Raw genomic sequence first — 8,829 nt, 5'->3', positions numbered from 1 at the left:
CTGGGGAGCAGGTAACGTGAACAGCCCAATGATCGAGAGCCACAGGCTCCCACTGTTCTTACCTGAAGCTCAAGTAATTTCTCAAAAGGAAATGCGTCTCAACTTCTTCTCTACCCTTGGCCAATTCCAAAGCCCTAAAACAGTGTTTTGTGCACTTTGTCTGGTTTTATGTTTGTTCTTTGCTGAAAGGATTTGCCAATGTCTTCATGTCAAGATAATCTGAAATCTTTCCCTTCTTTTTAGTGACATCCTAAAAGGTTTGCTTTAGTCTCTCGTATGCCTTTTGGTACCAGAAATATCAGAGAGACCTGGATCTCAACCCCTAGCTTGACTGGATGCCAGGTTTTTCTTAGCCAGAAAGTTCATTTCCATGAGCAGAGCTTCCATCTCATCTGACCCTCTCACCTGCGTTATGGAGCCAGGAAGTTTTTGCTGCAACAGAATGAAATTTTCTCTGTATAGAGTGATTTTTTTCACATAGGGAATCTGAATGCTATGAGATGTTCTATATGGTCATGCTGATATCTCAGTCAATGATGAACTGCATAACATGAAGATGGTACCATTAGATTAAAATGGAGCTAAAAAATTCAGGAATAGCACATCGAAATGTACTATTCATGTGTCTGTAGTGATGCTAGTGTAAACAAACTTACTGTGCTGCCAGACACATCAAAGTATAGCACAAAAATCATGTGCTTGATAATGATAAGTAATTGGTACTGGTTTATGTATTTACTGTAGCATACTTTTCTTTTATTTTACTTATTTATTTTTTTATTTTATTCATATGTGCATACAATGTTTGGGTCATTTCTCCCCCCTTCCCCCGCCCCCTCCCTCTCTTCCACTAATCCCTCGCTACCACGAAGAAACTATTTTGCCCTTATCTCTAATTTTGTTGAAGAGAGAGTATGAGCAATAATAGGAAGGAACAAGGGTTTTTGCTAGTTGAGATAAGGATAGCTATACAGGGAGTTGACTTGCATTGATTTCCTGTACATGTGTGTTACCTTCTAAGTTAATTCTTCTCGAACTAACCTTTTCTCTAGTTCCTGGTCCCCTTCTCCTATTGGCCTCAGTTGCTTTAAAGTATCTGCATTAGTTTCTCTGCATTGAGAGCAAAAAATGCTATCTACTTTTTTGGGTTTCTTACCTATCCTCATACCTCCCTTGTGTGCTCTCCCTTCATCATGTGATCAAAGTTCAATCCCCTTGTTGTGTTTGCCCTTGATCTAATGTCTGCATATGAGGGAGAACATACGATTTTTGGTCTTTTGGGCTAGGCTAACCTCACTCGGAATGATGTTTTCCAGTTCCATCCATTTACTTGGGAACAATAAGATTTCATTCTTCTTTATGGCTGCATAAATTCCATTGTGTAAAAATACCACATTTTCTTAATCCATTTGTCAGTAGTGGGGCATCTTGGCTGTTTCCATAACTTGGCTATTGTGAATAGTGCTACAATAAACATGGGTGTGCAGGTGCCTCTTGAGTAACCTGAGTCACATTCTTTTGGGTATATCCCCAAGAGTGGTATTGCTTGGATCATATGGAGATCTACGTTTGGATTTTAAAGAAGCCTCCAAATTTTTTTCCAAGTGGTTGCACTAGTTTACATTCCCACCAGCAGTGTAAGACGGTTCCTTTTTCCCCGCATCCTCACCAACACCTGTTGTTAGTGGTGTTCCTAGTGATGGCTGTTCTAACAGGGGTGAGTTAGAATCTTAGTGTGGTTTTAATTTGCATTTCCTTGATTGCTAGGGATGGCGAGCATTTTTTCATGTGTCTTTTGGCCATTTGATTTTCTTCTTTTGAGAAAGTTCTGTTTAGTTCACTTGTCCATTTCTCTACTGTTTCATTAATTTTGGGAGAATTTAGTTTTTTGAGTTCCCTATATATTCTGGTTATCAGTCCTTTGTCTGATGTGTAGCTGGCAAATATTTTCTCCCACTCTGTGGGTTGTCTCTTCAGTTTAGAGACCATTTCTTTTGTTGAGCAGAAACCTTTTAGTTTTATGAAGTCCCATTTATGTATGCTATCTCTTAGTTGCTGTGCTGCTGGGGTTTCGTTGAGAAAGTTCTTGCCTATACCTATTAGTTCCAAAGTATTTCCTACTCTTTCCTGTACCAACTTTAGAGTTTGGGGTTTGATATTAAGATCCTTGATCCATTTTGAGTTAATATAGGTATAGGGTGATAAACATGGATCTAGTTTCAGTTTTTTGCAGACTGCTAACCAGTTTTCCCAGCAGTTTTTGTTGAAGAGGCTGTCTTTTCTCCATTGTATATTTTTAGTGCCTTTGTCAAAGACAAGTTGGTTACAGTAGTGTGGCATCATATCCGGGTCCTCTATTCTGTTCCACTGGTCTTCATGTCTGTTTTTATGCCAGTACCATGCTGTTTTTATTGCTATTGCTTTGTAAAATAGTTTGAAGCCTAATTGCTCTGGCTAGGAATTCCAGTACTATGTTGAATAAGAGTGGAGATAGTGGGCATCCTTGTCTAGTTCCTGATTTTAGAGGGAATGGTTTCAGTTTTTTACCATTAAGTATAATGCTGGCTGTAGGTTTGTCATAGATAGCTTTTATAATGTTGATGTACTTTCCTTCTATTCCTAGTTTTCTTAGAGCTTTTATCATGAAATGGTGTTGGATCTAATCAAAGGCTTTTTCTGCATCTATTGAGATGATCAAGTGGTTTTTGTCTTTGCTTCTGTTAATGTGGTTTATTACATTTATTGATTTTCATATGTTGAATCACCCCTGCATTCCTGGGATGAAGCCTACTTGGTCGTGGTGAATGATCTTTTTGATGTGTTGTTGAATTAGGTTTGCCATTATTTTGTTGAGGATTTTTGTATCAATGTTCATTAAGGAGATTGGCCTATAGTTCTCCTTTTTGGAGGTGTCTTTGCCTGGTTTTGGGATAATTGTTATACTGGCTTCATAAAATGTGTTACATAGTTTCCTTCCCTTTCTATTTCATGGAACAGTTTAAGGAGGGTTGGTATCAGTTCTTCTTTAAAAGTCTGATAGAATTCAGCAGAGAATCCATCAGGTCCTGGACTTTTCTTTTTAGGGAGACTCTCGATTGCTGCTTCAATTTCATTTTGTGTTATAGATCTATTCAGGTGATTAATGTCCTCTTGGTTCAGTTTTGGATGATCATAAGTATCTAGAAATCTGACCATTTCTTTAAGATTTTCAAATTTATTTGAAAATAGGTTCTCAAAGTAGTCTCTGATGATTTCCTGGACTTCCATGGTGTTTGTTGTTATCTCCCTTTTTGCATTCCTGATTTTACTAATTTGGGTTTTTTCTCTCCTCATTTTAGTCAGGTTTGCCAGGGGTCTGTCAGTCTTGTTTATTTTTTCAAAGAACCAACTTTTTGTTTCATTAATTCTTTGTATGGTTTTTTTGGTTTCTATTTCATTGATTTCAGCTCTTACTTTTATTATTTCTCTCCTATTTGTTTTGGGATTTGCTTGCTCTCGTTTTTCTAGGAGTTTGAGATGTAGCATTAGGTCATTGATTTGAGATCTTTCAGTCTTTTTAATATATGCACTCATGGCTATAAACTTTCCTCTCAGGACTGCCTTTGCTGTGTCCCATAGGTTCCGGTAGGTTGTTTTTTCATTTTCAATGACTTCCAGGAACTTTTTAATTTCCTCTTTTATTTCATCAATGACCCATTGTTCATTAAGCAATGAGTTTCAGTTTCCCACTGTTTGCATGTTTTTTTGTCTTTATTTTTGTTTTTGATTTCTAGTTTTATTGCATTGTGATCAGATAGAATGTATGGTATAATTTCTATTTTCTTATATTTTCTGAGGCTTACTTTGTGCCCTAGGATATGATCTATTTTGGAGAAGGTTTCATAGGCTGCTGAGAAGAATGTATATTGTGTAGAGGTTGGATGAAATGTTCTGTAGACATCAACTAGGTCCATTTGGTCTATGGTATATTTTAGATCTAGGATTTCTTTATTGATTTTTTTGTTTGGATGATATATCTATTGATGATAATTGGGTGTTAAAGTCTCCCATGACCACTGTGTTTGAGTTAATATATGTTTTTAGGTCCTTCAGGGTATGTTTGATGAAATGGGTGCATTGACATTGGGTGCATATAGGTTGATAATTGTCATTTCCTTTTGGTCTGTTTCTCCTTTTATTAGTATGGAATGTCCTTCTTTATCTCGTTTGATCAATGTAGGTTTGAAGTCTACTTTGTCAGAGACAAATATTGCTACTCCTGCCTGTTTTTGGGGGCCATTGGCTTAGTAAATCTTCTTCCAGCCTTTCATCCTAAGCCTATGCTTATTTCTATCAGTGAGATGGGTCTCCTATAAGCAACAAGTTGTTGGGTCTTCCTTTTTAATCCAGTTCATCAAATGGTGCCTTTTGATGGGGGAATTAAGTCCGTTAACATTAAGCGTTAGTACTGATAGGTATGTGGTGATTCTTATCATTTAGTTGTCTTAGTTGTTTGAAGGTTTGATTGTGTGTACCTAAATTGAGGTTACTCTCTACTGTCTTGCTTTTTCTTTTCCTGTAGTTTGGTGCTGCCTGCCCTTTCATGGTTATGTTGTATTCACTTTCTGTGTGCAGAATCCCTTGAAGAATCTTTTGTAGTGGTGGCTTTGTGGTCACATATTGTTTTAGTTTCTGCTTATCATGGAAGACATTTATTGCTCCATCTGTTTTGAATGATAGTTTTGATGGGTAGAGTACCCTAGGGTTGAAGTTATTTTCATTCAGTGCCCGGAAGATCTCATCCCAAGCTCTTCTTGTTTTTAATTTTTCTGTTGAGAAGTCTGCTGTGATTTTGATGGGTTTACCTTTGTATGTTATTTGTTTTTTCTCTCTTACAGCCTTATCAATATTCTTTCTTGAGTCTCTGTACTTGTTGTTTTAATGATAATATGCCATGGGGTAGTTTTATTTTGGTCAGGTCTGTTTGGTATTCCAGAGGCCTCTTGCATCTGTATGGAAATATCTTTCTCTAGATTTGGGAAATTTTCTGTTATTATGTTGTTGAATATATGCATTCCTTTTGCTTGCACCTCTTCTCCTTCTTCAATGCCCATGATTCTCAGGTTTGGTCTTTTGATGGAGTCAGTGAGTTCTTGCATTTTCTTTTCACAGGTCTTGAGTTGTTTAACTAATAGTTCTTTGGTTTTTCCTTTAATTATCATTTTGTCTTCAAGTTCTGAGATTCTGTCTTCTGTATGTTCTATTCTGGTGGATTGGCCTTCCATTTTGTTTAGCAATTCTGTTTCATTCTTTTTTCTGAGGTTTTTCATATCCTGAGTTTCTTCTTCTTTAATATTGTCTATTTTCGTCCTGAGTTTATTTATCTCTTTATTTATTGAGTTCTTTGTTTCACTTTGGTGTTTATACAGTACTTCTATAGTTTTTTTTATTGGTTCTTGTGCTTTCTCAAATTCTCTATTTTTGTTGTCTAGGAATTTCTAGAGTGTCTCCTGTACATTTTGGTTGACCATATACAGTATCATTTCTCTAAAATTCCCATTGATTACTTGCATGATTTCTTCTTTCAGAGTGTTCTTATGGGCTTCATTGGGTTCTTTGGCATAGTTTATCTTCGTTTTCTTGGAGTCTGGATCTGTGTATCTGTTTTCTTCATTTCCCTCTGGTTTCTGTACAAATTTATTACTGGAGGGAAACTGGTTTCCCTCTTTTTTCCTTCTTCCCATCATTGCCCTTGCTATTGTTACTGTCCCTGTACTGTGTGCAATTAAGTATTGTCTAGCTTGTAATAATAACAATGGTGATATCTAGAATGGAAGGGTGAGAGGAGAGGGAAAGCAATGAAGGTAAAGAAAAAGGGAAAGAAAAACTAACAGCTAAAAAAACCAAAACAAACTAACAACAACAAAAAAAAAATAGTGCCAAAGAAATAAACAGGGAGAGATAGTGTACTAATCAACAGTAAGCTAAATAGGCATTAGAGAGACAGAGAGAGGATTTAAAAAAAATCCCCAAGTTCAAATGTAATAAAGTTTCAGTCTTAATAATTTTGGTGTTAGTCCCTCAGCCTCCAATCCTGGAGATGGTGTCTCAGAAGTAGTTCTGCCGTTGTCTCATCAAAGGGGAAAAAAAAAACCAAAACAAACAAAAAAACAAAAACAAAACAAAATATCCCAAGTTCAAATGCAATACAGTTTCAGTTAGACCTTCAGCATGCAGTTCTAGTTCAGTCATTGTCTCATGAAAAGAAGAGAAAAAAAAGGGTCTGGAGACAGTTCTGTGAATGGCTATCTGAGGCTGCAGCTCACCTGCCTGCTACTGTCAGCCAGCTGTTCCTGGAGGCTTTATTGATTGCAGATCTCAGGAATGAGCTTAACACTTATGTAGCCCTGCAGGGTTTGTTTATTTAGAGTTCTCCTGTGCACAACAGCCACTGCTACAAGCTTTCCTCTCTCCAAGCACACTGGTGGAGGTGGCGCTACACCCGCCTTCTCTGGCCGATGTGTTTATTTACAGTTCACGTGGGAAGTGTCCCTTTCCCACTCTCCAGTGGAGTTTTCCTCCCACTGCCACTTTTACAAGCTTTCCTGCTCCTGATTGCTGGGTGGGTGTCCCCACTCCTGCCTTCTCCAGCCAGCTTGTTTATTTACAGTTCAGTGAGGGATTGCCCCTCCCCCATCTTCAGCACTCAGGACACCACTTCCTCTTTGTTACATGTCTTTTTTTGTTGTTGTTGTTATTGTTTATTCAGTTTGGGTTTTTTTTTCTCTTTTTTCCCTGGGTAGGGGTCAGTCTGTCCAGGGGGCTATGCTGATCTGGCTCAGGGTTGTTTGTGGGAGTATCGTGTGCCACTTAGCTCACCTGGTGGTCTGCTTCTCTCAATCTGGTAGGAGCTGGCATCTGGTGGTGCGGGAGCCCTCCTGGTTTCTCTGTTTACCATGGAGTGGGGATCCTATGCATGGGCTGGGGGTGTGGAGGTGTCAGAATTTTGCCTGTTCTTGGTGGTTTTTCCTGCAAATTGTTTCTCCAGTGTCTCTCCAAGATTTTACTTTAGGAAGCATGCTTTTTGTTTCCTCCTTCTAGTCGCCATCTTGGAATCCTGTAGCATACTTTTAATCATTATTTTAGAGTTCACTCCTCCTACTTATTAAAAAATTAGAGTAAAACAATCATGTCACACATAAACACATCTTGTGTTTATGGTGTATCTTTTTAGATTGTTTTTGTTTGTGATGGGATCTCTCTGTGTTGCTCAGGATGGTCTCAAACTTGTGGCCTGACCTCTAGAGTAGCTGGGACTATGGTGTGCAACACCATGTCCCACTTACAGTGTGTCTTGATTGTATCAATAGGCCACATCAAGTGACTAGACCATCTGGGTTTGTGTAAGTACTCTGCGATCTTCACACAACTACAAATCACCTAACAACACATTCTCAGAACATGTCTCCTTTGTTAAGCAATGTGTGACTGTGCACACAGTTAGTAAAAAAAATATTTCACTTTAAGAAACCTAAAATTTGGAACAATTTAAAAATCTTACAACTCTGGGTATGAACAGGAGACAGGTAGTTTACTTGGATTACATGGAGGGTAGAAAAATTGGGGCAGAGTAATTTATAAGGACTTTTATAAAGAGTGCAAATTAATGTAATTCTGTAAAGCCCACAGCTATAACCCTAACCCTCAATTCAAAAGGCAAAGTGTCCACAGTGTGTACAAGGATGTGGCATGAGTCCTAAGTAAATAGTATTTAATGTTGCTCTTAAACAAAGGGGAAAGGAACTGGGACTTGAAAAGTTCTGAAGGTGGTAGCTGTATAATAGGAGGGAGCCTTGAAGCCAACTGTAAATTGTTGACACGGTGGGCTTTACTACAGATCTATTCAAATTTAAGGGAAACAATATTGTATGGTGGTTTGCAACATACTCTTTGGCACCAAGCACATTTTCTCACACCAGGAAACCAGAAACCTTGGCCCATACCACCCTGAGAGACTGGATATTTTTGCGCAAGTCATCCAATAACCACTGTCACAGAGATCTATTTTTACTTCCAATTCACAACTAAGGGAAACATTAGGTCTGACCACTTTACACATTCCAGGGGCCAGGAGAATAGAGGGCTTTTATTTTTGGGGAGGGTGGAGACAGTACAAGGAGTAAAAACAAGATGGTGGGAAATCCCACTTAATTCCTACAGACCTACAGATCCTACCAGGACTCTACTAAAGTTAGGAGCAGGGTTTTTGTGGGCTACATTTGGGTTATCAACTAGGTAAGAGATAAGTAATATCTGTCATAAAAATAAAATGGGTAGCACAGTAATGGAAATGGGAAGGGATGCTTCCAAGATTGGGGAGAACAATTCTTTTTAAAGAATTTCTTGAAGGTATTCAAAGGAAAAAAAGGAAGGAAGGAAGGGAGGGAGAGAGGGAGAGGGGAAGGAAGGAAGAAGAAAAAAACTATATGAGAATATAAAACGTATGAAATCCATTAAAATTATTTTGACAAATGTTCAGATCAGTTTGAACCCTTTGAGAAGGGTCATGTGGCTGGTGTTACTCATTCACAGAAGTACAGGAAGACTTTAATTCAAAAGAGTTATGTACTGAATGCTTAGAATTTTTTGAAAGCACTTTGCTAAATGTCACTAATACCATACTCAAGAAGTTTTCTTTGTCTTTTTGACATCAGCATTCAAAGGAAACTCTAAAATGTATTACCAGTATAATGTACATCTTGAGACACCCATTTTCCCATTCAGAAATTGGTATACATTTTTCAATCAACCTATTAATTTAGTGAGGTAGTGTTCCTTATTTCTTTGAAA

Source organism: Castor canadensis, chromosome X (genome assembly GCF_047511655.1).
Source record: "Castor canadensis chromosome X, mCasCan1.hap1v2, whole genome shotgun sequence".
Taxonomy (NCBI): domain Eukaryota; kingdom Metazoa; phylum Chordata; class Mammalia; order Rodentia; family Castoridae; genus Castor; species Castor canadensis.
Note: the sequence above shows the minus strand (reverse complement) of the source record.